We start from the raw sequence: 27,509 nt of genomic DNA, 5'->3' as shown, positions 1-27,509 counted from the left end.
ATCACCACTCAACTTCACCAACTCTGCTATGTCCCGTGCAGTATCTTGTTGTCAGTCTAATCTAGATCATGTGTAATTGAATGGAATAGATCCCTTTTGGACAAAGTGGAGTCAGATGCTGCAGTGACCACAGGTGTGAGAGGATCTACAATTGGCATCTGGTGTTATCTCTCTGCTTCCACTCCAAATAAAGTTACCTGTTGTTACCTGAACGTCAAATACTAAGAATGGGCGGCCTATGAAAGAATTAGTACTTTCATTAAGTATACTAAACCGGCTAATTGGGAATAGACAAACTGTAAAAAGCCCTCTGAGAAAGCCCCTCTCTAACCTTTGTTAGTAAGCTTTTCTGTAGCCTGCCTGTTGATGTATTTTCGGTTTGAACAGTGCACAACATGAAGAGACGGAACACTGGCGGCTTGTCACAATGCCCCCCGATGACATCACAATAGCGCTGCTGCCTAGAAAACAAGCTGCGCAGAAGAAGTTGTTCTTTGGGTGGGAGGGTGGGCTAGTGGAAGGAGGGGGCAATCTCTTTTTTTCCCGGGTGGTAGGGGGATGACAGGAGAAGGGAAGCGGGTGGTGAGAAAGGTACAGAGGGCAGGGTTTGGGGGCTGGGAAGGAAAGGGAAAAGATTAGGGTTTGGGGATGATGAAAGGGCTTTCTACGGGTAAGGATGGCAAAGGGTGGCAGTGACGGAAAGTCAGGCAACCTGTCCTGTCCGTCTTTTTGTATCGTGAATTGGAAAGACTGCAAGGGGGAGGGGAGTTGCTTGCGCCCTAAAGGAGGAGTTATTCAGATTCATTGCAGTGGGCGGCGGCTGCAAAACGCACCATTCTTCTTGTTTTTGCTCTGCAAAGCAGCCTTTTCAAGGGTTGGCTTGGGTGACAAAATGTCTTGTGTAGGCGTGGGTTTGTCTCCCTCTCGCTCTCTCTCCCTAAGATGTGTCCGGCATAGGCCAGGGTGCCACTCGAGGCCCAAACCAATTCTGGGAGAAATTTTTATAATCATGGTCGGAGGTCCGTTCAGCTTTGGGCTGAGAAACCAACACCCGGTTGGAGGTCCGGGTCAGCTTCGGCTGAGAAACCAACACCCGGTTGGAGGTCCGGGTCAGCTTCGGCTGAGAAACCAACACCCGGTTGGAGGTCCGGTTAGCCTTGGGCTGAGAAACCAACACTGGTTGACGGTCCGGGCAGTTTCGGCTGCGAAACCAACAACTAGTAGCTCTCTACTCCACTTGGGTAAGATGCCTGGGTGGACGCTGGGAGCAACGACAAGGCTCAACCAGGCTTCGGCTTGGGGGAGCACCGAAGATCCCTGACCCTTGCTGTGGCCTTCTGGCTCGGAGGGACGGGGTTGATTTTTGGGGACCCTCTCCTCACGGAGGGGTCCACACGAATCCTAGCCTTTGCACTGTTTTTGGTGTGACTTTGGTCATGCATTTTTTGCGGTGCTTTGGAAAGCTTCATTAAATCAAAATCTGTTCTTATCAGAACAAACTGAGCTAGCTACACTTGACGAGATACGATCAGGGAGACGAGCTCCGAAGCCCAGCCGAGACCGGAAGAGGGAGATCGGACGGAAGAAGAGCTTGGCAGAAAGAAGCAAGAAGACGAAGCCTCGGAGAAGACTTGGGGAGACCAGAGGAACTTCGAGGAGGAACACAGCGGGAGAAGACACCCGGAGAAGAATCCAAGATCCAGCTCCGGGAACTCAAGCAGGAACCAGCCATGGCAAGCAAGCCAGAGAAGGCAGCCAAGAAGGCTCAGGACCCAGGGACCTCCAGGAAGGCTCATCCAGAGGCTTCTTCGGCCCAAGAGGCCCCTACCTCCGACGCCAGCCAGCCGGAGGGAGCCCGGACGCTGCCTGAAAAGGCTCCAACCCTGGAGCCTTGGATGCGGCAGACGGTCGCCCTGAAGCTAAAGGCGGTGGATGGTAGGTTGCCGGACATGTCCAGCGACGTGTTCTGCAAGAAGATGATTCTGGATCAGGGCTTCTCCAGGGCGGAAACCCTGAGTGTCCAGACCTTCATGACTGGCATTTTTCTGGTAACCTTTGCCACGGTGAATGCCTGCAGGAGATACTGGGAGGCGATGAACGCAGCGATGCCGGACTCCCCTTTTCATTCTTTTTTAGGATCCTGTCCTATACAGAGGGATGAAAAGAGGATCACGGTCTCCATGCGGAACCCGCACACCCCAGGAAGAGACATCTCCACGTTCCTGGGACGTCTCTGCACAGTGGTGAGGGAGCCATCCCACATCCTTAACGGCAACGGATTCTGGACGGGTAAGTGGTCAGTAACCGTTCGACTCTATAGGGAACCAGCATCCGAGGATGGTCTCCAGCACCTGCCCCCGACATTCTCTCTGGGAAACTCCTTTGGTCTCATCTACTACCCGGACATGCCACACAACTGCAGGAAATGTGGCGGGAAAGGGCATTCGATGAAGACCTGCAAGGAGGACGCCTGCAGGGTTTGCCGGGTGACGGGACACAGCTCCAAGGACTGCCCAAAGAAGAAGACTTGCAACCTATGTGGACAGGTGGACCACCTTTACAAGGACTGCCCACAGCGGGAGAAATCCTGGGCAAGGGTTGCCGCGGCGACCCAGTATCGGGTAGTCACAGCTTCATCGACCAAGGCAGCTACGACCAAGGCCACAGAGGCCAAGGACAAGGCGGCCAAGAACCCGGCGACCGTGGCTCCAGCCGATGCCCCAGCAGCCACGGAGTCCAGGAAAAAGAAGGGTAAGAAAACTGTTGCCCCCTCCCTGGTCCCCCCCCCTGTCACCCCTGTCCAAACCCCTCCCCCCCCGGCCAACCCTACTGAGGATTCCACTACCTCCACCTCATTCCCCTACTCCTCAGTTGGTCTCCTCACCCCCCCCCCAAAGCCCACTCTCCCTCCCCAGACCATGAGAGCAGAGGGCCTCAGCACTCTTGCACTTTTCACCGAGGAGGATTTTCCAGCTCTTGTCTCCTCAGGTACAGGCCAAAGGAAAAGGAAGGTGGAAGATAGTCCTGTCGCAGAACCTTCCAAGCTGTTCATTGTGGACCTCAATCCACCCCAGGAAGAGGAGGATGGCCTCCTCCCAGAACCGGACGTGTTGGAGCAGATGGTGGAGTCCCTTGTGGCCGAAGAAGAAATGGAGGAGTCGGAAGCCACTGAGGCACCATCCCTGCTCGATCAGCTAGAAGAAGAGGGTCTGCTGGAGATACCCTTACCAGCAGGTGCCAAAGAGGAAGAACCGCCCGACCGGAGTGGTAACTAAGGCACACCGCCTGCTCTAACTTTCTCTTTCCTCCAATGACTGCTAACATTAACATCTTTTCCATTAATGTTAGGAGCATCAGAGACAAGTTCCGACGTCAGACAATTTTTGCGTTCCTTAACACTCAGTCTAGTGATGTATTTTTCCTGCAGGAATGCTCCCTTCCCTCCTCTAGGTCCTTCAACCATCTGGCCAGGGAGTGGACCCATGGCCCATCCTACTGGTCTGGCGGGGGCGACTGTAGGTCCGCGGGGGTCGCCGTGCTGATCAGGGGAAGCGCCTTCACATTGGACTCTGTTCAGGAAATCGTCTGCGGCAGGTTACTGCTCGTGGATGGCACCTGGGCGGGAGAACCTGTCAGGTTCATCAATGTGTATGCTTCTCCTGTGAAGAGCGATCGACTGGAGCTCCTCCAAGCCCTGCGCCCTCAGCTCGCTACCGCCAGGACGGTAGTGATGGCCGGGGATTTCAACTGCCCGATTGAGGAGGATGGACGCAGTTCTGGAACGGCTGCCAAGTTGGACGTCACATCCAAACTGCTCATTGAGATGGTGACCGAAGCCTCTCTTGTGGACGTTGTTGGCTCCATCGGACACGGATCTGTGAACTATTCATGGTGCCGATCCGATGGCTCGCTGCGTTCCAGGATTGACTTTGTGTTTACCTCTCGGGCGGTTGGGCGGAGTGGGCACTCGATGGTCCCCTGCTTCTTCTCTGACCACAGAGCCATTCACTTTCAAGGTGTGCTGGGCCATGGCTTCCCCATTGGCCCGGGCTCCTGGAAGCTGAACTGCTCTCTGCTGGAAAAGGGTGAGATTCTGGAGGAGCTTAGAGCTGCCTACTCCACGTGGCGGGCCTACAAGGCGGGCTTCCAGTCTGTTTCTGACTGGTGGGAATACGTTAAACTCGAGTTCCGTTTCTTCTTTCAGGCAAAGAGTCAACAACAGGCGTGTCTGAAGAGGAGGGACTTCAGGAGACTCCAGCGTGAGCTGCGTTCCCTGCAGGACCTTCTTCGATGCGGCTGGGACGTGAGAGAGGAGCTGGAGGAGACTAAGAGGAGCCTGAAAAGGCACTTCGAGGAGGAGTCCGAGCGAATTGTCTTCCGTTCCAAAGTGGAGAACCTGGAGAAGGGTGAGAAATGTAACTCGTTCTTTTTCAGGAAACTCCACGCCGGTCACACGCCCATGAATGAACTACGAGACGAGAGTGGAAGCATGCGACGCGGGAAAGAGAATGTGATGAAGGTCGTCAGCGACTTCTACAGCGAACTCTACGCCCGCAAGACTACTGACCCCGAGGCCGCCGATAAGTTCCTGTCAGGTATCACTAACCATCTTGACCCTGCAGACGCGGCGGCCATGGACGTTCCTCTGACGGTGGACGAGCTGCTCTCGGCCGCCAAATCCTTTAGTTCTGGCAGGACACCGGGCAGTGACGGCCTCCCAGCAGAGCTCTATGTAGCGCTGGGAGACCTAATCTGTCCGGACCTGTTAGGGCTGTATGAGGAGATGGTGGTGGAGGGCAGAATGCCTCCATCTCTGAGGGAAGGAATGGTCACGATCCTGTACAAGCGTAAAGGAGAGAGGTGCGACCTGAAGAATTGGCGTCCCATCACCCTTCTGAATGTCGACTACAAGATCCTGGCCAAGACAATGGCAACGAGACTGAAGACGGTTATCGGACGGATCATCCACCCGGATCAGACCTGCGGCATCCCCGGACGTCGCATCGCAGACAGCCTGGCTCTCATGCGGGACACGGTCGAGTACATCAAAGCCCGCCGGGTGCACGCAGCCCTGATCTCGTTGGATCAGGAAAAGGCCTTCGACCGTGTTTCCCATGAGTTCCTGGGCAAAGCTCTGCACAGGTTAGGTTTGGGTAACATGTTTTGTTTGTATGTCCAACTAATGTATTTTGATATTCACAGCTCGGTGTTGGTAAACGGCTGGAAGACTGACCCCTTCCCGGTCCTCTCAGGGGTCAGACAAGGCTGTCCTCTGTCACCTCTTCTTTTTGTTTGTGTTATAGAACTCTTTGCAGAGGCTATCCGGCGGAATGGAGAGATCAGAGGGATCACCGCACCAGGACCAGAACGCTTCGAGGTCAAGTGCTCGCTCTACATGGACGACGTGACCGTCTTCTGCGCGGACCGGCGCTCAGTCGACACCCTCGTCCAGACCTGTGAGACCTTCGGACGGGCTTCGGGAGCCAAAGTCAACTGCGGGAAGTCGGAAGCCATGCTCTTCGGGGACTGGCAGCCGGCCTCTTCCGCCCCCTTCCCTTTCAGCATCCAGCCGGATTTCATCAAGGTTGTTGGAGTCTGGTTCGGGAAGGAAGGAGCAGCCCTCAAGTCCTGGGAGGAACGCTTGACCAAGATCACCCAACGGATCGGTCTGTGGAGCCTCAGACGCCTCACCTGTGAGGGCAAAGCACTGGTCCTGCGTAACGAGGTACTGCCCGTGCTGCAGTACACGGCCCAGGCCTGGCCCCCCCTTGCCACCGTGTGCAGGGCCATTACCAGGACGGTGTTTCGTTTTGTCTGGGGATCCAAGATGGACAGAGTAAAGCGGAGCATCATGTACAAGGATCCTCGCAAGGGTGGGAAGGGCGTACCCGATATCCCCACCCTCCTGCGATCCTCCTTCGTATGTGACTGCGTTCGCCGAACTCTGCGAGTCAAGAGAGGTTCCGTGGGTGGGTCCATGTCTCGCTTCTTCCTGCTCCCCCTTTGGAGACGGTTAGGCTGGGACAAGTGGGACAGCTCCTTCCCCTACAACTGGACGGCGCCATGGTTCTACGGAGACGTGGTTCGGTTTGTGAGGGAACACCAACTGGAGGGACTCAAGCCTGATTTGTGGAAGCCAAAGACTATCCACAAACTCATCAGAGCCAAGGACGAAATGGAGAACATTCCAGGACTTCATCACGACACACTGGAGACTGTTTGGACAAACGTGTCATCGGCTGGATTGACCAACGGGCACAAGGACTTGTCATGGATGGCGATACAGGGCGGACTGCCCGTCCGGTCATTCATGCATGCCCGGAACCTGTGCAAAACCCGGTACTGCCCAAGGTGCCCCTTCGTGGAGGAAACATCGCTGCATGCCTTTTGGGACTGCCGTTTCGCACAGCGCCTGTTGGTTGCCCTGGAGGATGACCTGAGGAACTCCGTCCCCAGAGGGAGCCTATCGTACCATTCCGTACTTTATGGACTCTTCCCTGGGACTCACACCGTTGGAGCCATCCAGGAGGCTTGGCGCCTTATGAACTGCTTTAAGGACGCTATTTGGGTCGCCAGGAACCGGCTCATCTTGAAGAGGGAGAGGATGTCTATCCAGGATTGCCGCAGGCTGATCCACAGCCTGCTCAGAGACTATTCCATCATGGACAGTCCGGACGACAGCGCCGAGGAGGAGGTTTAGACCTCTTCCATGCCCCCTCCCTCCTTTTCCCGTTATGTGCGTCTTTCAATAAAGCTTCGGGCCTGTGATTTCCCCACCCTATCCCCCTTTTCCCCTACCCCCATCCCCCAATCGCCGGTTCGTCGTTATTTATTGTCTAACTTTTTCTTTCAGCTTGAGTGTTATGGATAAGCATAGGAGCGTGATGTATAGTTTAGTGCGTCGTACTCTATGGCTATGTAAGAAGGATTGTATATTTCTGTGTGTACGGGGCTGCGGCACTGTACACGGTTTGTTACCTATTTGTGAGTAGTGCATGATAATAAAGATGCTGTTAAAAAGAAAAAAAAAAAAAAAAAAAAAAAAAATAATCTGTTCTTATCAGTTTAATATCTGATATGTCCCCTATCTGGGGACCATATATTAAATGGATTTTTAGAACAGGGAGATGGAAAAAGAGCTTGCTCTGTCCACTCCACGCATTGACCTGGTATTGCAGTACCTCCAGGAACGGTGCACCCCTTCTTAACCCAGTTTCCAAAAGCAGAACTCGATTCACCTGATTCATATTAGCCCGATTAGCGAATTGAAATGAATTTTTATCTAACACACTTTTTACTTGCTTTATTCATCCAAATAGCAAACTCATCACCACTCAACTTCACCAACTCTGCTATGTCCCGTGCAGTATCTTGTTGTCAGTCTAATCTAGATCATGTGTAATTGAATGGAATAGATCCCTTTTGGACAAAGTGGAGTCAGATGCTGCAGTGACCACAGGTGTGAGAGGATCTACAATTGGCATCTGGTGTTATCTCTCTGCTTCCACTCCAAATAAAGTTACCTGTTGTTACCTGAACGTCAAATACTAAGAATGGGCGGCCTATGAAAGAATTAGTACTTTCATTAAGTATACTAAACCGGCTAATTGGGAATAGACAAACTGTAAAAAGCCCTCTGAGAAAGCCCCTCTCTAACCTTTGTTAGTAAGCTTTTCTGTAGCCTGCCTGTTGATGTATTTTCGGTTTGAACAGTGCACAACATGAAGAGACGGAACACTGGCGGCTTGTCACAATGCCCCCCGATGACATCACAATAGCGCTGCTGCCTAGAAAACAAGCTGCGCAGAAGAAGTTGTTCTTTGGGTGGGAGGGTGGGCTAGTGGAAGGAGGGGGCAATCTCTTTTTTTCCCGGGTGGTAGGGGGATGACAGGAGAAGGGAAGCGGGTGGTGAGAAAGGTACAGAGGGCAGGGTTTGGGGGCTGGGAAGGAAAGGGAAAAGATTAGGGTTTGGGGATGATGAAAGGGCTTTCTACGGGTAAGGATGGCAAAGGGTGGCAGTGACGGAAAGTCAGGCAACCTGTCCTGTCCGTCTTTTTGTATCGTGAATTGGAAAGACTGCAAGGGGGAGGGGAGTTGCTTGCGCCCTAAAGGAGGAGTTATTCAGATTCATTGCAGTGGGCGGCGGCTGCAAAACGCACCATTCTTCTTGTTTTTGCTCTGCAAAGCAGCCTTTTCAAGGGTTGGCTTGGGTGACAAAATGTCTTGTGTAGGCGTGGGTTTGTCTCCCTCTCGCTCTCTCTCCCTAAGATGTGTCCGGCATAGGCCAGGGTGCCACTCGAGGCCCAAACCAATTCTGGTTATCGCTTCTCGGCCTTTTGGCTAAGATCAAGTGTAGTATCTGTTCTTATCAGTTTAATATCTGATACGTCCCCTATCTGGGGACCATATATTAAATGGATTTTTAGAACAGGGAGATGGAAAAAGAGCTTGCTCTGTCCACTCCACGCATTGACCTGGTATTGCAGTACCTCCAGGAACGGTGCACCCCTTCTTAACCCAGTTTCCAAAAGCAGAACTCGATTCACCTGATTCATATTAGCCCGATTAGCGAATTGAAATGAATTTTTATCTAACACACTTTTTACTTGCTTTATTCATCCAAATAGCAAACTCATCACCACTCAACTTCACCAACTCTGCTATGTCCCGTGCAGTATCTTGTTGTCAGTCTAATCTAGATCATGTGTAATTGAATGGAATAGATCCCTTTTGGACAAAGTGGAGTCAGATGCTGCAGTGACCACAGGTGTGAGAGGATCTACAATTGGCATCTGGTGTTATCTCTCTGCTTCCACTCCAAATAAAGTTACCTGTTGTTACCTGAACGTCAAATACTAAGAATGGGCGGCCTATGAAAGAATTAGTACTTTCATTAAGTATACTAAACCGGCTAATTGGGAATAGACAAACTGTAAAAAGCCCTCTGAGAAAGCCCCTCTCTAACCTTTGTTAGTAAGCTTTTCTGTAGCCTGCCTGTTGATGTATTTTCGGTTTGAACAGTGCACAACATGAAGAGACGGAACACTGGCGGCTTGTCACAATGCCCCCCGATGACATCACAATAGCGCTGCTGCCTAGAAAACAAGCTGCGCAGAAGAAGTTGTTCTTTGGGTGGGAGGGTGGGCTAGTGGAAGGAGGGGGCAATCTCTTTTTTTCCCGGGTGGTAGGGGGATGACAGGAGAAGGGAAGCGGGTGGTGAGAAAGGTACAGAGGGCAGGGTTTGGGGGCTGGGAAGGAAAGGGAAAAGATTAGGGTTTGGGGATGATGAAAGGGCTTTCTACGGGTAAGGATGGCAAAGGGTGGCAGTGACGGAAAGTCAGGCAACCTGTCCTGTCCGTCTTTTTGTATCGTGAATTGGAAAGACTGCAAGGGGGAGGGGAGTTGCTTGCGCCCTAAAGGAGGAGTTATTCAGATTCATTGCAGTGGGCGGCGGCTGCAAAACGCACCATTCTTCTTGTTTTTGCTCTGCAAAGCAGCCTTTTCAAGGGTTGGCTTGGGTGACAAAATGTCTTGTGTAGGCGTGGGTTTGTCTCCCTCTCGCTCTCTCTCCCTAAGATGTGTCCGGCATAGGCCAGGGTGCCACTCGAGGCCCAAACCAATTCTGGTTATCGCTTCTCGGCCTTTTGGCTAAGATCAAGTGTAGTATCTGTTCTTATCAGTTTAATATCTGATACGTCCCCTATCTGGGGACCATATATTAAATGGATTTTTAGAACAGGGAGATGGAAAAAGAGCTTGCTCTGTCCACTCCACGCATTGACCTGGTATTGCAGTACCTCCAGGAACGGTGCACCCCTTCTTAACCCAGTTTCCAAAAGCAGAACTCGATTCACCTGATTCATATTAGCCCGATTAGCGAATTGAAATGAATTTTTATCTAACACACTTTTTACTTGCTTTATTCATCCAAATAGCAAACTCATCACCACTCAACTTCACCAACTCTGCTATGTCCCGTGCAGTATCTTGTTGTCAGTCTAATCTAGATCATGTGTAATTGAATGGAATAGATCCCTTTTGGACAAAGTGGAGTCAGATGCTGCAGTGACCACAGGTGTGAGAGGATCTACAATTGGCATCTGGTGTTATCTCTCTGCTTCCACTCCAAATAAAGTTACCTGTTGTTACCTGAACGTCAAATACTAAGAATGGGCGGCCTATGAAAGAATTAGTACTTTCATTAAGTATACTAAACCGGCTAATTGGGAATAGACAAACTGTAAAAAGCCCTCTGAGAAAGCCCCTCTCTAACCTTTGTTAGTAAGCTTTTCTGTAGCCTGCCTGTTGATGTATTTTCGGTTTGAACAGTGCACAACATGAAGAGACGGAACACTGGCGGCTTGTCACAATGCCCCCCGATGACATCACAATAGCGCTGCTGCCTAGAAAACAAGCTGCGCAGAAGAAGTTGTTCTTTGGGTGGGAGGGTGGGCTAGTGGAAGGAGGGGGCAATCTCTTTTTTTCCCGGGTGGTAGGGGGATGACAGGAGAAGGGAAGCGGGTGGTGAGAAAGGTACAGAGGGCAGGGTTTGGGGGCTGGGAAGGAAAGGGAAAAGATTAGGGTTTGGGGATGATGAAAGGGCTTTCTACGGGTAAGGATGGCAAAGGGTGGCAGTGACGGAAAGTCAGGCAACCTGTCCTGTCCGTCTTTTTGTATCGTGAATTGGAAAGACTGCAAGGGGGAGGGGAGTTGCTTGCGCCCTAAAGGAGGAGTTATTCAGATTCATTGCAGTGGGCGGCGGCTGCAAAACGCACCATTCTTCTTGTTTTTGCTCTGCAAAGCAGCCTTTTCAAGGGTTGGCTTGGGTGACAAAATGTCTTGTGTAGGCGTGGGTTTGTCTCCCTCTCGCTCTCTCTCCCTAAGATGTGTCCGGCATAGGCCAGGGTGCCACTCGAGGCCCAAACCAATTCTGGTTATCGCTTCTCGGCCTTTTGGCTAAGATCAAGTGTAGTCCCTTCATTGGGTTTGCCTTGGTCTTGGCTGGGAGGGGCCCGGGCTTGCACAACCGCCGGCCTCGGGGATTGTTGCGCCTTTTGGTGCTTACGTCCCCTTATGGCTGGTGGTTCCTGGGCTCGGGAGGCGATCACTTGCGGCACTGCGCTTTTGTGTGGTGGCCGATGACTGTTTTCTGAAAATTGCGGATGTAATCTCATCTGTTCTTATCAGTTTAATATCTGATACGTCCCCTATCTGGGGACCATATATTAAATGGATTTTTAGAACAGGGAGATGGAAAAAGAGCTTGCTCTGTCCACTCCACGCATTGACCTGGTATTGCAGTACCTCCAGGAACGGTGCACCCCTTCTTAACCCAGTTTCCAAAAGCAGAACTCGATTCACCTGATTCATATTAGCCCGATTAGCGAATTGAAATGAATTTTTATCTAACACACTTTTTACTTGCTTTATTCATCCAAATAGCAAACTCATCACCACTCAACTTCACCAACTCTGCTATGTCCCGTGCAGTATCTTGTTGTCAGTCTAATCTAGATCATGTGTAATTGAATGGAATAGATCCCTTTTGGACAAAGTGGAGTCAGATGCTGCAGTGACCACAGGTGTGAGAGGATCTACAATTGGCATCTGGTGTTATCTCTCTGCTTCCACTCCAAATAAAGTTACCTGTTGTTACCTGAACGTCAAATACTAAGAATGGGCGGCCTATGAAAGAATTAGTACTTTCATTAAGTATACTAAACCGGCTAATTGGGAATAGACAAACTGTAAAAAGCCCTCTGAGAAAGCCCCTCTCTAACCTTTGTTAGTAAGCTTTTCTGTAGCCTGCCTGTTGATGTATTTTCGGTTTGAACAGTGCACAACATGAAGAGACGGAACACTGGCGGCTTGTCACAATGCCCCCCGATGACATCACAATAGCGCTGCTGCCTAGAAAACAAGCTGCGCAGAAGAAGTTGTTCTTTGGGTGGGAGGGTGGGCTAGTGGAAGGAGGGGGCAATCTCTTTTTTTCCCGGGTGGTAGGGGGATGACAGGAGAAGGGAAGCGGGTGGTGAGAAAGGTACAGAGGGCAGGGTTTGGGGGCTGGGAAGGAAAGGGAAAAGATTAGGGTTTGGGGATGATGAAAGGGCTTTCTACGGGTAAGGATGGCAAAGGGTGGCAGTGACGGAAAGTCAGGCAACCTGTCCTGTCCGTCTTTTTGTATCGTGAATTGGAAAGACTGCAAGGGGGAGGGGAGTTGCTTGCGCCCTAAAGGAGGAGTTATTCAGATTCATTGCAGTGGGCGGCGGCTGCAAAACGCACCATTCTTCTTGTTTTTGCTCTGCAAAGCAGCCTTTTCAAGGGTTGGCTTGGGTGACAAAATGTCTTGTGTAGGCGTGGGTTTGTCTCCCTCTCGCTCTCTCTCCCTAAGATGTGTCCGGCATAGGCCAGGGTGCCACTCGAGGCCCAAACCAATTCTGGTTATCGCTTCTCGGCCTTTTGGCTAAGATCAAGTGTAGTATCTGTTCTTATCAGTTTAATATCTGATACGTCCCCTATCTGGGGACCATATATTAAATGGTTTTTAGAACAGGGAGATGGAAAAAGAGCTTGCTCTGTCCACTCCACGCATTGACCTGGTATTGCAGTACCTCCAGGAACGGTGCACCCCTTCTTAACCCAGTTTCCAAAAGCAGAACTCGATTCACCTGATTCATATTAGCCCGATTAGCGAATTGAAATGAATTTTTATCTAACACACTTTTTACTTGCTTTATTCATCCAAATAGCAAACTCATCACCACTCAACTTCACCAACTCTGCTATGTCCCGTGCAGTATCTTGTTGTCAGTCTAATCTAGATCATGTGTAATTGAATGGAATAGATCCCTTTTGGACAAAGTGGAGTCAGATGCTGCAGTGACCACAGGTGTGAGAGGATCTACAATTGGCATCTGGTGTTATCTCTCTGCTTCCACTCCAAATAAAGTTACCTGTTGTTACCTGAACGTCAAATACTAAGAATGGGCGGCCTATGAAAGAATTAGTACTTTCATTAAGTATACTAAACCGGCTAATTGGGAATAGACAAACTGTAAAAAGCCCTCTGAGAAAGCCCCTCTCTAACCTTTGTTAGTAAGCTTTTCTGTAGCCTGCCTGTTGATGTATTTTCGGTTTGAACAGTGCACAACATGAAGAGACGGAACACTGGCGGCTTGTCACAATGCCCCCCGATGACATCACAATAGCGCTGCTGCCTAGAAAACAAGCTGCGCAGAAGAAGTTGTTCTTTGGGTGGGAGGGTGGGCTAGTGGAAGGAGGGGGCAATCTCTTTTTTTCCCGGGTGGTAGGGGGATGACAGGAGAAGGGAAGCGGGTGGTGAGAAAGGTACAGAGGGCAGGGTTTGGGGGCTGGGAAGGAAAGGGAAAAGATTAGGGTTTGGGGATGATGAAAGGGCTTTCTACGGGTAAGGATGGCAAAGGGTGGCAGTGACGGAAAGTCAGGCAACCTGTCCTGTCCGTCTTTTTGTATCGTGAATTGGAAAGACTGCAAGGGGGAGGGGAGTTGCTTGCGCCCTAAAGGAGGAGTTATTCAGATTCATTGCAGTGGGCGGCGGCTGCAAAACGCACCATTCTTCTTGTTTTTGCTCTGCAAAGCAGCCTTTTCAAGGGTTGGCTTGGGTGACAAAATGTCTTGTGTAGGCGTGGGTTTGTCTCCCTCTCGCTCTCTCTCCCTAAGATGTGTCCGGCATAGGCCAGGGTGCCACTCGAGGCCCAAACCAATTCTGGTTATCGCTTCTCGGCCTTTTGGCTAAGATCAAGTGTAGTATCTGTTCTTATCAGTTTAATATCTGATACGTCCCCTATCTGGGGACCATATATTAAATGGTTTTTAGAACAGGGAGATGGAAAAAGAGCTTGCTCTGTCCACTCCACGCATTGACCTGGTATTGCAGTACCTCCAGGAACGGTGCACCCCTTCTTAACCCAGTTTCCAAAAGCAGAACTCGATTCACCTGATTCATATTAGCCCGATTAGCGAATTGAAATGAATTTTTATCTAACACACTTTTTACTTGCTTTATTCATCCAAATAGCAAACTCATCACCACTCAACTTCACCAACTCTGCTATGTCCCGTGCAGTATCTTGTTGTCAGTCTAATCTAGATCATGTGTAATTGAATGGAATAGATCCCTTTTGGACAAAGTGGAGTCAGATGCTGCAGTGACCACAGGTGTGAGAGGATCTACAATTGGCATCTGGTGTTATCTCTCTGCTTCCACTCCAAATAAAGTTACCTGTTGTTACCTGAACGTCAAATACTAAGAATGGGCGGCCTATGAAAGAATTAGTACTTTCATTAAGTATACTAAACCGGCTAATTGGGAATAGACAAACTGTAAAAAGCCCTCTGAGAAAGCCCCTCTCTAACCTTTGTTAGTAAGCTTTTCTGTAGCCTGCCTGTTGATGTATTTTCGGTTTGAACAGTGCACAACATGAAGAGACGGAACACTGGCGGCTTGTCACAATGCCCCCCGATGACATCACAATAGCGCTGCTGCCTAGAAAACAAGCTGCGCAGAAGAAGTTGTTCTTTGGGTGGGAGGGTGGGCTAGTGGAAGGAGGGGGCAATCTCTTTTTTTCCCGGGTGGTAGGGGGATGACAGGAGAAGGGAAGCGGGTGGTGAGAAAGGTACAGAGGGCAGGGTTTGGGGGCTGGGAAGGAAAGGGAAAAGATTAGGGTTTGGGGATGATGAAAGGGCTTTCTACGGGTAAGGATGGCAAAGGGTGGCAGTGACGGAAAGTCAGGCAACCTGTCCTGTCCGTCTTTTTGTATCGTGAATTGGAAAGACTGCAATGGGGAGGGGAGTTGCTTGCGCCCTAAAGGAGGAGTTATTCAGATTCATTGCAGTGGGCGGCGGCTGCAAAACGCACCATTCTTCTTGTTTTTGCTCTGCAAAGCAGCCTTTTCAAGGGTTGGCTTGGGTGACAAAATGTCTTGTGTAGGCGTGGGTTTGTCTCCCTCTCGCTCTCTCTCCCTAAGATGTGTCCGGCATAGGCCAGGGTGCCACTCGAGGCCCAAACCAATTCTGGTTATCGCTTCTCGGCCTTTTGGCTAAGATCAAGTGTAGTATCTGTTCTTATCAGTTTAATATCTGATACGTCCCCTATCTGGGGACCATATATTAAATGGATTTTTAGAACAGGGAGATGGAAAAAGAGCTTGCTCTGTCCACTCCACGCATTGACCTGGTATTGCAGTACCTCCAGGAACGGTGCACCCCTTCTTAACCCAGTTTCCAAAAGCAGAACTCGATTCACCTGATTCATATTAGCCCGATTAGCGAATTGAAATGAATTTTTATCTAACACACTTTTTACTTGCTTTATTCATCCAAATAGCAAACTCATCACCACTCAACTTCACCAACTCTGCTATGTCCCGTGCAGTATCTTGTTGTCAGTCTAATCTAGATCATGTGTAATTGAATGGAATAGATCCCTTTTGGACAAAGTGGAGTCAGATGCTGCAGTGACCACAGGTGTGAGAGGATCTACAATTGGCATCTGGTGTTATCTCTCTGCTTCCACTCCAAATAAAGTTACCTGTTGTTACCTGAACGTCAAATACTAAGAATGGGCGGCCTATGAAAGAATTAGTACTTTCATTAAGTATACTAAACCGGCTAATTGGGAATAGACAAACTGTAAAAAGCCCTCTGAGAAAGCCCCTCTCTAACCTTTGTTAGTAAGCTTTTCTGTAGCCTGCCTGTTGATGTATTTTCGGTTTGAACAGTGCACAACATGAAGAGACGGAACACTGGCGGCTTGTCACAATGCCCCCCGATGACATCACAATAGCGCTGCTGCCTAGAAAACAAGCTGCGCAGAAGAAGTTGTTCTTTGGGTGGGAGGGTGGGCTAGTGGAAGGAGGGGGCAATCTCTTTTTTTCCCGGGTGGTAGGGGGATGACAGGAGAAGGGAAGCGGGTGGTGAGAAAGGTACAGAGGGCAGGGTTTGGGGGCTGGGAAGGAAAGGGAAAAGATTAGGGTTTGGGGATGATGAAAGGGCTTTCTACGGGTAAGGATGGCAAAGGGTGGCAGTGACGGAAAGTCAGGCAACCTGTCCTGTCCGTCTTTTTGTATCGTGAATTGGAAAGACTGCAAGGGGGAGGGGAGTTGCTTGCGCCCTAAAGGAGGAGTTATTCAGATTCATTGCAGTGGGCGGCGGCTGCAAAACGCACCATTCTTCTTGTTTTTGCTCTGCAAAGCAGCCTTTTCAAGGGTTGGCTTGGGTGACAAAATGTCTTGTGTAGGCGTGGGTTTGTCTCCCTCTCGCTCTCTCTCCCTAAGATGTGTCCGGCATAGGCCAGGGTGCCACTCGAGGCCCAAACCAATTCTGGTTATCGCTTCTCGGCCTTTTGGCTAAGATCAAGTGTAGTATCTGTTCTTATCAGTTTAATATCTGATACGTCCCCTATCTGGGGACCATATATTAAATGGATTTTTAGAACAGGGAGATGGAAAAAGAGCTTGCTCTGTCCACTCCACGCATTGACCTGGTATTGCAGTACCTCCAGGAACGGTGCACCCCTTCTTAACCCAGTTTCCAAAAGCAGAACTCGATTCACCTGATTCATATTAGCCCGATTAGCGAATTGAAATGAATTTTTATCTAACACACTTTTTACTTGCTTTATTCATCCAAATAGCAAACTCATCACCACTCAACTTCACCAACTCTGCTATGTCCCGTGCAGTATCTTGTTGTCAGTCTAATCTAGATCATGTGTAATTGAATGGAATAGATCCCTTTTGGACAAAGTGGAGTCAGATGCTGCAGTGACCACAGGTGTGAGAGGATCTACAATTGGCATCTGGTGTTATCTCTCTGCTTCCACTCCAAATAAAGTTACCTGTTGTTACCTGAACGTCAAATACTAAGAATGGGCGGCCTATGAAAGAATTAGTACTTTCATTAAGTATACTAAACCGGCTAATTGGGAATAGACAAACTGTAAAAAGCCCTCTGAGAAAGCCCCTCTCTAACCTTTGTTAGTAAGCTTTTCTGTAGCCTGCCTGTTGATGTATTTTCGGTTTGAACAGTGCACAACATGAAGAGACGGAACACTGGCGGCTTGTCACAATGCCCCCCGATGACATCACAATAGCGCTGCTGCCTAGAAAACAAGCTGCGCAGAAGAAGTTGTTCTTTGGGTGGGAGGGTGGGCTAGTGGAAGGAGGGGGCAATCTCTTTTTTTCCCGGGTGGTAGGGGGATGACAGGAGAAGGGAAGCGGGTGGTGAGAAAGGTACAGAGGGCAGGGTTTGGGGGCTGGGAAGGAAAGGGAAAAGATTAGGGTTTGGGGATGATGAAAGGGCTTTCTACGGGTAAGGATGGCAAAGGGTGGCAGTGACGGAAAGTCAGGCAACCTGTCCTGTCCGTCTTTTTGTATCGTGAATTGGAAAGACTGCAAGGGGGAGGGGAGTTGCTTGCGCCCTAAAGGAGGAGTTATTCAGATTCATTGCAGTGGGCGGCGGCTGCAAAACGCACCATTCTTCTTGTTTTTGCTCTGCAAAGCAGCCTTTTCAAGGGTTGGCTTGGGTGACAAAATGTCTTGTGTAGGCGTGGGTTTGTCTCCCTCTCGCTCTCTCTCCCTAAGATGTGTCCGGCATAGGCCAGGGTGCCACTCGAGGCCCAAACCAATTCTGGTTATCGCTTCTCGGCCTTTTGGCTAAGATCAAGTGTAGTATCTGTTCTTATCAGTTTAATATCTGATACGTCCCCTATCTGGGGACCATATATTAAATGGATTTTTAGAACAGGGAGATGGAAAAAGAGCTTGCTCTGTCCACTCCACGCATTGACCTGGTATTGCAGTACCTCCAGGAACGGTGCACCCCTTCTTAACCCAGTTTCCAAAAGCAGAACTCGATTCACCTGATTCATATTAGCCCGATTAGCGAATTGAAATGAATTTTTATCTAACACACTTTTTACTTGCTTTATTCATCCAAATAGCAAACTCATCACCACTCAACTTCACCAACTCTGCTATGTCCCGTGCAGTATCTTGTTGTCAGTCTAATCTAGATCATGTGTAATTGAATGGAATAGATCCCTTTTGGACAAAGTGGAGTCAGATGCTGCAGTGACCACAGGTGTGAGAGGATCTACAATTGGCATCTGGTGTTATCTCTCTGCTTCCACTCCAAATAAAGTTACCTGTTGTTACCTGAACGTCAAATACTAAGAATGGGCGGCCTATGAAAGAATTAGTACTTTCATTAAGTATACTAAACCGGCTAATTGGGAATAGACAAACTGTAAAAAGCCCTCTGAGAAAGCCCCTCTCTAACCTTTGTTAGTAAGCTTTTCTGTAGCCTGCCTGTTGATGTATTTTCGGTTTGAACAGTGCACAACATGAAGAGACGGAACACTGGCGGCTTGTCACAATGCCCCCCGATGACATCACAATAGCGCTGCTGCCTAGAAAACAAGCTGCGCAGAAGAAGTTGTTCTTTGGGTGGGAGGGTGGGCTAGTGGAAGGAGGGGGCAATCTCTTTTTTTCCCGGGTGGTAGGGGGATGACAGGAGAAGGGAAGCGGGTGGTGAGAAAGGTACAGAGGGCAGGGTTTGGGGGCTGGGAAGGAAAGGGAAAAGATTAGGGTTTGGGGATGATGAAAGGGCTTTCTACGGGTAAGGATGGCAAAGGGTGGCAGTGACGGAAAGTCAGGCAACCTGTCCTGTCCGTCTTTTTGTATCGTGAATTGGAAAGACTGCAAGGGGGAGGGGAGTTGCTTGCGCCCTAAAGGAGGAGTTATTCAGATTCATTGCAGTGGGCGGCGGCTGCAAAACGCACCATTCTTCTTGTTTTTGCTCTGCAAAGCAGCCTTTTCAAGGGTTGGCTTGGGTGACAAAATGTCTTGTGTAGGCGTGGGTTTGTCTCCCTCTCGCTCTCTCTCCCTAAGATGTGTCCGGCATAGGCCAGGGTGCCACTCGAGGCCCAAACCAATTCTGGTTATCGCTTCTCGGCCTTTTGGCTAAGATCAAGTGTAGTATCGTTCGAAAAGGTGGTTTAAGGCTCCGGCCACCTTAGTACAATGATGCAATGCACACTGGAAGGTTGCGCTTGTTAGTACTTTGGGAGGATAGTATATCCATCTAGAGGAAACCATGGCCCTACCAGGATCGAGGCTATTAGACTGAGTAAGTGTGGGGGTTATGGTGCAATGTGCCCCAGGAATGGACACCCTGGAGGGAGTCTGAACTTGCTAGGTTGGGACCCTAGTAAGCCTCAGACTCTGTCGCACGCCGCGCCTTGCCTATTCATACTTTCCAAGCATATTGCCCTATCCCGGCCTTCTGGCTAAGAAGGGAAATTTTTATAATCCCGGTCGGAGGTCCGGTCAGCTTTGGGCTGAGAAACCAACACCCGGTTGGAGGTCCGGGTCAGCTTTGGCTGAGAAACCAACACCCGGTTGGAGGTCCGGTTAGCCTTGGGCTGAGAAACCAACACCCGGTTGGAGGTCCGGTCAGCCTTGGGCTGAGAAACCAACACCCGGTTGGAGGTCCGGTCAGCCTTGGGCTGAGAAACCAACACCGGTTGACGGTCCGGGCAGTCTCGGCTGCGAAACCAACGACTAGTAGCTCCCTACTCCACTTGGGTAAGATGCCTCGGTGGACGCTGGGAGCAACAACAAGGCTCAACCAGGCTTCGGCTTGGGGGAGCACCGAAGATCCCTGACCCTCGCTGTGGCCTTCTGGCTCGGAGGGACGGGGTTGATTTTTGGGGATCCTCTTCTCACGGAGGGTTCCACACGAATCCTAGCCTTTGCACTGTTTTTGGTGTGACTTCGGTCATGCATTTTTGCGGTGCTTTGGAAAGCTTCATTAAATCAAAAATCTGTTCTTATCAGTTTAATATCTGATACGTCCCCTATCTGGGGACCATATATTAAATGGATTTTTAGAACAGGGAGATGGAAAAAGAGCTTGCTCTGTCCACTCCACGCATTGACCTGGTATTGCAGTACCTCCAGGAACGGTGCACCCCTTCTTAACCCAGTTTCCAAAAGCAGAACTCGATTCACCTGATTCATATTAGCCCGATTAGCGAATTGAAATGAATTTTTATCTAACACACTTTTTACTTGCTTTATTCATCCAAATAGCAAACTCATCACCACTCAACTTCACCAACTCTGCTATGTCCCGTGCAGTATCTTGTTGTCAGTCTAATCTAGATCATGTGTAATTGAATGGAATAGATCCCTTTTGGACAAAGTGGAGTCAGATGCTGCAGTGACCACAGGTGTGAGAGGATCTACAATTGGCATCTGGTGTTATCTCTCTGCTTCCACTCCAAATAAAGTTACCTGTTGTTACCTGAACGTCAAATACTAAGAATGGGCGGCCTATGAAAGAATTAGTACTTTCATTAAGTATACTAAACCGGCTAATTGGGAATAGACAAACTGTAAAAAGCCCTCTGAGAAAGCCCCTCTCTAACCTTTGTTAGTAAGCTTTTCTGTAGCCTGCCTGTTGATGTATTTTCGGTTTGAACAGTGCACAACATGAAGAGACGGAACACTGGCGGCTTGTCACAATGCCCCCCGATGACATCACAATAGCGCTGCTGCCTAGAAAACAAGCTGCGCAGAAGAAGTTGTTCTTTGGGTGGGAGGGTGGGCTAGTGGAAGGAGGGGGCAATCTCTTTTTTTCCCGGGTGGTAGGGGGATGACAGGAGAAGGGAAGCGGGTGGTGAGAAAGGTACAGAGGGCAGGGTTTGGGGGCTGGGAAGGAAAGGGAAAAGATTAGGGTTTGGGGATGATGAAAGGGCTTTCTACGGGTAAGGATGGCAAAGGGTGGCAGTGACGGAAAGTCAGGCAACCTGTCCTGTCCGTCTTTTTGTATCGTGAATTGGAAAGACTGCAAGGGGGAGGGGAGTTGCTTGCGCCCTAAAGGAGGAGTTATTCAGATTCATTGCAGTGGGCGGCGGCTGCAAAACGCACCATTCTTCTTGTTTTTGCTCTGCAAAGCAGCCTTTTCAAGGGTTGGCTTGGGTGACAAAATGTCTTGTGTAGGCGTGGGTTTGTCTCCCTCTCGCTCTCTCTCCCTAAGATGTGTCCGGCATAGGCCAGGGTGCCACTCGAGGCCCAAACCAATTCTGGTTATCGCTTCTCGGCCTTTTGGCTAAGATCAAGTGTAGTATCTGTTCTTATCAGTTTAATATCTGATACGTCCCCTATCTGGGGACCATATATTAAATGGATTTTTAGAACAGGGAGATGGAAAAAGAGCTTGCTCTGTCCACTCCACGCATTGACCTGGTATTGCAGTACCTCCAGGAACGGTGCACCCCTTCTTAACCCAGTTTCCAAAAGCAGAACTCGATTCACCTGATTCATATTAGCCCGATTAGCGAATTGAAATGAATTTTTATCTAACACACTTTTTACTTGCTTTATTCATCCAAATAGCAAACTCATCACCACTCAACTTCACCAACTCTGCTATGTCCCGTGCAGTATCTTGTTGTCAGTCTAATCTAGATCATGTGTAATTGAATGGAATAGATCCCTTTTGGACAAAGTGGAGTCAGATGCTGCAGTGACCACAGGTGTGAGAGGATCTACAATTGGCATCTGGTGTTATCTCTCTGCTTCCACTCCAAATAAAGTTACCTGTTGTTACCTGAACGTCAAATACTAAGAATGGGCGGCCTATGAAAGAATTAGTACTTTCATTAAGTATACTAAACCGGCTAATTGGGAATAGACAAACTGTAAAAAGCCCTCTGAGAAAGCCCCTCTCTAACCTTTGTTAGTAAGCTTTTCTGTAGCCTGCCTGTTGATGTATTTTCGGTTTGAACAGTGCACAACATGAAGAGACGGAACACTGGCGGCTTGTCACAATGCCCCCCGATGACATCACAATAGCGCTGCTGCCTAGAAAACAAGCTGCGCAGAAGAAGTTGTTCTTTGGGTGGGAGGGTGGGCTAGTGGAAGGAGGGGGCAATCTCTTTTTTTCCCGGGTGGTAGGGGGATGACAGGAGAAGGGAAGCGGGTGGTGAGAAAGGTACAGAGGGCAGGGTTTGGGGGCTGGGAAGGAAAGGGAAAAGATTAGGGTTTGGGGATGATGAAAGGGCTTTCTACGGGTAAGGATGGCAAAGGGTGGCAGTGACGGAAAGTCAGGCAACCTGTCCTGTCCGTCTTTTTGTATCGTGAATTGGAAAGACTGCAAGGGGGAGGGGAGTTGCTTGCGCCCTAAAGGAGGAGTTATTCAGATTCATTGCAGTGGGCGGCGGCTGCAAAACGCACCATTCTTCTTGTTTTTGCTCTGCAAAGCAGCCTTTTCAAGGGTTGGCTTGGGTGACAAAATGTCTTGTGTAGGCGTGGGTTTGTCTCCCTCTCGCTCTCTCTCCCTAAGATGTGTCCGGCATAGGCCAGGGTGCCACTCGAGGCCCAAACCAATTCTGGTTATCGCTTCTCGGCCTTTTGGCTAAGATCAAGTGTAGTATCTGTTCTTATCAGTTTAATATCTGATACGTCCCCTATCTGGGGACCATATATTAAATGGATTTTTAGAACAGGGAGATGGAAAAAGAGCTTGCTCTGTCCACTCCACGCATTGACCTGGTATTGCAGTACCTCCAGGAACGGTGCACCCCTTCTTAACCCAGTTTCCAAAAGCAGAACTCGATTCACCTGATTCATATTAGCCCGATTAGCGAATTGAAATGAATTTTTATCTAACACACTTTTTACTTGCTTTATTCATCCAAATAGCAAACTCATCACCACTCAACTTCACCAACTCTGCTATGTCCCGTGCAGTATCTTGTTGTCAGTCTAATCTAGATCATGTGTAATTGAATGGAATAGATCCCTTTTGGACAAAGTGGAGTCAGATGCTGCAGTGACCACAGGTGTGAGAGGATCTACAATTGGCATCTGGTGTTATCTCTCTGCTTCCACTCCAAATAAAGTTACCTGTTGTTACCTGAACGTCAAATACTAAGAATGGGCGGCCTATGAAAGAATTAGTACTTTCATTAAGTATACTAAACCGGCTAATTGGGAATAGACAAACTGTAAAAAGCCCTCTGAGAAAGCCCCTCTCTAACCTTTGTTAGTAAGCTTTTCTGTAGCCTGCCTGTTGATGTATTTTCGGTTTGAACAGTGCACAACATGAAGAGACGGAACACTGGCGGCTTGTCACAATGCCCCCCGATGACATCACAATAGCGCTGCTGCCTAGAAAACAAGCTGCGCAGAAGAAGTTGTTCTTTGGGTGGGAGGGTGGGCTAGTGGAAGGAGGGGGCAATCTCTTTTTTTCCCGGGTGGTAGGGGGATGACAGGAGAAGGGAAGCGGGTGGTGAGAAAGGTACAGAGGGCAGGGTTTGGGGGCTGGGAAGGAAAGGGAAAAGATTAGGGTTTGGGGATGATGAAAGGGCTTTCTACGGGTAAGGATGGCAAAGGGTGGCAGTGACGGAAAGTCAGGCAACCTGTCCTGTCCGTCTTTTTGTATCGTGAATTGGAAAGACTGCAAGGGGGAGGGGAGTTGCTTGCGCCCTAAAGGAGGAGTTATTCAGATTCATTGCAGTGGGCGGCGGCTGCAAAACGCACCATTCTTCTTGTTTTTGCTCTGCAAAGCAGCCTTTTCAAGGGTTGGCTTGGGTGACAAAATGTCTTGTGTAGGCGTGGGTTTGTCTCCCTCTCGCTCTCTCTCCCTAAGATGTGTCCGGCATAGGCCAGGGTGCCACTCGAGGCCCAAACCAATTCTGGTTATCGCTTCTCGGCCTTTTGGCTAAGATCAAGTGTAGTATCTGTTCTTATCAGTTTAATATCTGATACGTCCCCTATCTGGGGACCATATATTAAATGGATTTTTAGAACAGGGAGATGGAAAAAGAGCTTGCTCTGTCCACTCCACGCATTGACCTGGTATTGCAGTACCTCCAGGAACGGTGCACCCCTTCTTAACCCAGTTTCCAAAAGCAGAACTCGATTCACCTGATTCATATTAGCCCGATTAGCGAATTGAAATGAATTTTTATCTAACACACTTTTTACTTGCTTTATTCATCCAAATAGCAAACTCATCACCACTCAACTTCACCAACTCTGCTATGTCCCGTGCAGTATCTTGTTGTCAGTCTAATCTAGATCATGTGTAATTGAATGGAATAGATCCCTTTTGGACAAAGTGGAGTCAGATGCTGCAGTGACCACAGGTGTGAGAGGATCTACAATTGGCATCTGGTGTTATCTCTCTGCTTCCACTCCAAATAAAGTTACCTGTTGTTACCTGAACGTCAAATACTAAGAATGGGCGGCCTATGAAAGAATTAGTACTTTCATTAAGTATACTAAACCGGCTAATTGGGAATAGACAAACTGTAAAAAGCCCTCTGAGAAAGCCCCTCTCTAACCTTTGTTAGTAAGCTTTTCTGTAGCCTGCCTGTTGATGTATTTTCGGTTTGAACAGTGCACAACATGAAGAGACGGAACACTGGCGGCTTGTCACAATGCCCCCCGATGACATCACAATAGCGCTGCTGCCTAGAAAACAAGCTGCGCAGAAGAAGTTGTTCTTTGGGTGGGAGGGTGGGCTAGTGGAAGGAGGGGGCAATCTCTTTTTTTCCCGGGTGGTAGGGGGATGACAGGAGAAGGGAAGCGGGTGGTGAGAAAGGTACAGAGGGCAGGGTTTGGGGGCTGGGAAGGAAAGGGAAAAGATTAGGGTTTGGGGATGATGAAAGGGCTTTCTACGGGTAAGGATGGCAAAGGGTGGCAGTGACGGAAAGTCAGGCAACCTGTCCTGTCCGTCTTTTTGTATCGTGAATTGGAAAGACTGCAAGGGGGAGGGGAGTTGCTTGCGCCCTAAAAGAGGAGTTATTCAGATTCATTGCAGTGGGCGGCGGCTGCAAAACGCACCATTCTTCTTGTTTTTGCTCTGCAAAGCAGCCTTTTCAAGGGTTGGCTTGGGTGACAAAATGTCTTGTGTAGGCGTGGGTTTGTCTCCCTCTCGCTCTCTCTCCCTAAGATGTGTCCGGCATAGGCCAGGGTGCCACTCGAGGCCCAAACCAATTCTGGTTATCGCTTCTCGGCCTTTTGGCTAAGATCAAGTGTAGTATCTGTTCTTATCAGTTTAATATCTGATACGTCCCCTATCTGGGGACCATATATTAAATGGATTTTTAGAACAGGGAGATGGAAAAAGAGCTTGCTCTGTCCACTCCACGCATTGACCTGGTATTGCAGTACCTCCAGGAACGGTGCACCCCTTCTTAACCCAGTTTCCAAAAGCAGAACTCGATTCACCTGATTCATATTAGCCCGATTAGCGAATTGAAATGAATTTTTATCTAACACACTTTTTACTTGCTTTATTCATCCAAATAGCAAACTCATCACCACTCAACTTCACCAACTCTGCTATGTCCCGTGCAGTATCTTGTTGTCAGTCTAATCTAGATCATGTGTAATTGAATGGAATAGATCCCTTTTGGACAAAGTGGAGTCAGATGCTGCAGTGACCACAGGTGTGAGAGGATCTACAATTGGCATCTGGTGTTATCTCTCTGCTTCCACTCCAAATAAAGTTACCTGTTGTTACCTGAACGTCAAATACTAAGAATGGGCGGCCTATGAAAGAATTAGTACTTTCATTAAGTATACTAAACCGGCTAATTGGGAATAGACAAACTGTAAAAAGCCCTCTGAGAAAGCCCCTCTCTAACCTTTGTTAGTAAGCTTTTCTGTAGCCTGCCTGTTGATGTATTTTCGGTTTGAACAGTGCACAACATGAAGAGACGGAACACTGGCGGCTTGTCACAATGCCCCCCGATGACATCACAATAGCGCTGCTGCCTAGAAAACAAGCTGCGCAGAAGAAGTTGTTCTTTGGGTGGGAGGGTGGGCTAGTGGAAGGAGGGGGCAATCTCTTTTTTTCCCGGGTGGTAGGGGGATGACAGGAGAAGGGAAGCGGGTGGTGAGAAAGGTACAGAGGGCAGGGTTTGGGGGCTGGGAAGGAAAGGGAAAAGATTAGGGTTTGGGGATGATGAAAGGGCTTTCTACGGGTAAGGATGGCAAAGGGTGGCAGTGACGGAAAGTCAGGCAACCTGTCCTGTCCGTCTTTTTGTATCGTGAATTGGAAAGACTGCAAGGGGGAGGGGAGTTGCTTGCGCCCTAAAAGAGGAGTTATTCAGATTCATTGCAGTGGGCGGCGGCTGCAAAACGCACCATTCTTCTTGTTTTTGCTCTGCAAAGCAGCCTTTTCAAGGGTTGGCTTGGGTGACAAAATGTCTTGTGTAGGCGTGGGTTTGTCTCCCTCTCGCTCTCTCTCCCTAAGATGTGTCCGGCATAGGCCAGGGTGCCACTCGAGGCCCAAACCAATTCTGGTTATCGCTTCTCGGCCTTTTGGCTAAGATCAAGTGTAGTATCTGTTCTTATCAGTTTAATATCTGATACGTCCCCTATCTGGGGACCATATATTAAATGGATTTTTAGAACAGGGAGATGGAAAAAGAGCTTGCTCTGTCCACTCCACGCATTGACCTGGTATTGCAGTACCTCCAGGAACGGTGCACCCCTTCTTAACCCAGTTTCCAAAAGCAGAACTCGATTCACCTGATTCATATTAGCCCGATTAGCGAATTGAAATGAATTTTTATCTAACACACTTTTTACTTGCTTTATTCATCCAAATAGCAAACTCATCACCACTCAACTTCACCAACTCTGCTATGTCCCGTGCAGTATCTTGTTGTCAGTCTAATCTAGATCATGTGTAATTGAATGGAATAGATCCCTTTTGGACAAAGTGGAGTCAGATGCTGCAGTGACCACAGGTGTGAGAGGATCTACAATTGGCATCTGGTGTTATCTCTCTGCTTCCACTCCAAATAAAGTTACCTGTTGTTACCTGAACGTCAAATACTAAGAATGGGCGGCCTATGAAAGAATTAGTACTTTCATTAAGTATACTAAACCGGCTAATTGGGAATAGACAAACTGTAAAAAGCCCTCTGAGAAAGCCCCTCTCTAACCTTTGTTAGTAAGCTTTTCTGTAGCCTGCCTGTTGATGTATTTTCGGTTTGAACAGTGCACAACATGAAGAGACGGAACACTGGCGGCTTGTCACAATGCCCCCCGATGACATCACAATAGCGCTGCTGCCTAGAAAACAAGCTGCGCAGAAGAAGTTGTTCTTTGGGTGGGAGGGTGGGCTAGTGGAAGGAGGGGGCAATCTCTTTTTTTCCCGGGTGGTAGGGGGATGACAGGAGAAGGGAAGCGGGTGGTGAGAAAGGTACAGAGGGCAGGGTTTGGGGGCTGGGAAGGAAAGGGAAAAGATTAGGGTTTGGGGATGATGAAAGGGCTTTCTACGGGTAAGGATGGCAAAGGGTGGCAGTGACGGAAAGTCAGGCAACCTGTCCTGTCCGTCTTTTTGTATCGTGAATTGGAAAGACTGCAAGGGGGAGGGGAGTTGCTTGCGCCCTAAAAGAGGAGTTATTCAGATTCATTGCAGTGGGCGGCGGCTGCAAAACG

General features: G+C 49.0%; 14 non-coding genes and 2 pseudogenes across 14 annotated transcripts; all 16 read left to right on the top strand.

The window, feature by feature from the left end:
- Nucleotides 1-6,974: 6,974 nt before the first annotated feature.
- Nucleotides 6,975-7,203, top strand: LOC142262887 (U2 spliceosomal RNA; annotated as a pseudogene).
- Nucleotides 7,204-8,320: 1,117 nt separating this feature from the next.
- On the top strand, nucleotides 8,321-8,511 carry LOC142262906 (U2 spliceosomal RNA). The gene has a single exon (XR_012730155.1). It is a non-coding gene; the product is annotated as a U2 spliceosomal RNA (small nuclear RNA).
- Nucleotides 8,512-9,628: 1,117 nt separating this feature from the next.
- LOC142262905 (U2 spliceosomal RNA) lies at nucleotides 9,629-9,819 on the top strand. Its single transcript, XR_012730154.1, has one exon. It is a non-coding gene; the product is annotated as a U2 spliceosomal RNA (small nuclear RNA).
- A 1,322-nt stretch (nucleotides 9,820-11,141) lies between these two features.
- LOC142262880 (U2 spliceosomal RNA) lies at nucleotides 11,142-11,326 on the top strand. The gene has a single exon (XR_012730142.1). It is a non-coding gene; the product is annotated as a U2 spliceosomal RNA (small nuclear RNA).
- A 1,117-nt stretch (nucleotides 11,327-12,443) lies between these two features.
- LOC142262861 (U2 spliceosomal RNA) lies at nucleotides 12,444-12,633 on the top strand. Its single transcript, XR_012730125.1, has one exon. It is a non-coding gene; the product is annotated as a U2 spliceosomal RNA (small nuclear RNA).
- A 1,117-nt stretch (nucleotides 12,634-13,750) lies between these two features.
- Nucleotides 13,751-13,940, top strand: LOC142262858 (U2 spliceosomal RNA). The gene has a single exon (XR_012730123.1). It is a non-coding gene; the product is annotated as a U2 spliceosomal RNA (small nuclear RNA).
- Nucleotides 13,941-15,057: 1,117 nt separating this feature from the next.
- LOC142262903 (U2 spliceosomal RNA) lies at nucleotides 15,058-15,248 on the top strand. Its single transcript, XR_012730153.1, has one exon. It is a non-coding gene; the product is annotated as a U2 spliceosomal RNA (small nuclear RNA).
- A 1,117-nt stretch (nucleotides 15,249-16,365) lies between these two features.
- LOC142262902 (U2 spliceosomal RNA) lies at nucleotides 16,366-16,556 on the top strand. Its single transcript, XR_012730152.1, has one exon. It is a non-coding gene; the product is annotated as a U2 spliceosomal RNA (small nuclear RNA).
- A 1,117-nt stretch (nucleotides 16,557-17,673) lies between these two features.
- Nucleotides 17,674-17,864, top strand: LOC142262901 (U2 spliceosomal RNA). The gene has a single exon (XR_012730151.1). It is a non-coding gene; the product is annotated as a U2 spliceosomal RNA (small nuclear RNA).
- Nucleotides 17,865-18,981: 1,117 nt separating this feature from the next.
- LOC142262895 (U2 spliceosomal RNA) lies at nucleotides 18,982-19,123 on the top strand (annotated as a pseudogene).
- A 697-nt stretch (nucleotides 19,124-19,820) lies between these two features.
- LOC142262868 (U2 spliceosomal RNA) lies at nucleotides 19,821-20,016 on the top strand. The gene has a single exon (XR_012730131.1). It is a non-coding gene; the product is annotated as a U2 spliceosomal RNA (small nuclear RNA).
- A 1,117-nt stretch (nucleotides 20,017-21,133) lies between these two features.
- On the top strand, nucleotides 21,134-21,324 carry LOC142262900 (U2 spliceosomal RNA). Its single transcript, XR_012730150.1, has one exon. It is a non-coding gene; the product is annotated as a U2 spliceosomal RNA (small nuclear RNA).
- A 1,117-nt stretch (nucleotides 21,325-22,441) lies between these two features.
- LOC142262899 (U2 spliceosomal RNA) lies at nucleotides 22,442-22,632 on the top strand. Its single transcript, XR_012730149.1, has one exon. It is a non-coding gene; the product is annotated as a U2 spliceosomal RNA (small nuclear RNA).
- A 1,117-nt stretch (nucleotides 22,633-23,749) lies between these two features.
- Nucleotides 23,750-23,940, top strand: LOC142262897 (U2 spliceosomal RNA). The gene has a single exon (XR_012730148.1). It is a non-coding gene; the product is annotated as a U2 spliceosomal RNA (small nuclear RNA).
- A 1,117-nt stretch (nucleotides 23,941-25,057) lies between these two features.
- LOC142262884 (U2 spliceosomal RNA) lies at nucleotides 25,058-25,248 on the top strand. Its single transcript, XR_012730144.1, has one exon. It is a non-coding gene; the product is annotated as a U2 spliceosomal RNA (small nuclear RNA).
- A 1,117-nt stretch (nucleotides 25,249-26,365) lies between these two features.
- LOC142262872 (U2 spliceosomal RNA) lies at nucleotides 26,366-26,556 on the top strand. The gene has a single exon (XR_012730134.1). It is a non-coding gene; the product is annotated as a U2 spliceosomal RNA (small nuclear RNA).
- Nucleotides 26,557-27,509: the final 953 nt, after the last annotated feature.

Source organism: Anomaloglossus baeobatrachus, unplaced genomic scaffold, assembly GCF_048569485.1.
Source record: "Anomaloglossus baeobatrachus isolate aAnoBae1 unplaced genomic scaffold, aAnoBae1.hap1 Scaffold_2531, whole genome shotgun sequence".
Taxonomy (NCBI): Eukaryota; Metazoa; Chordata; class Amphibia; order Anura; family Aromobatidae; genus Anomaloglossus; species Anomaloglossus baeobatrachus.
The sequence above is the reverse complement of the archived record's forward strand: the minus strand, read 5'-3'. Positions and strand labels throughout refer to the sequence as shown.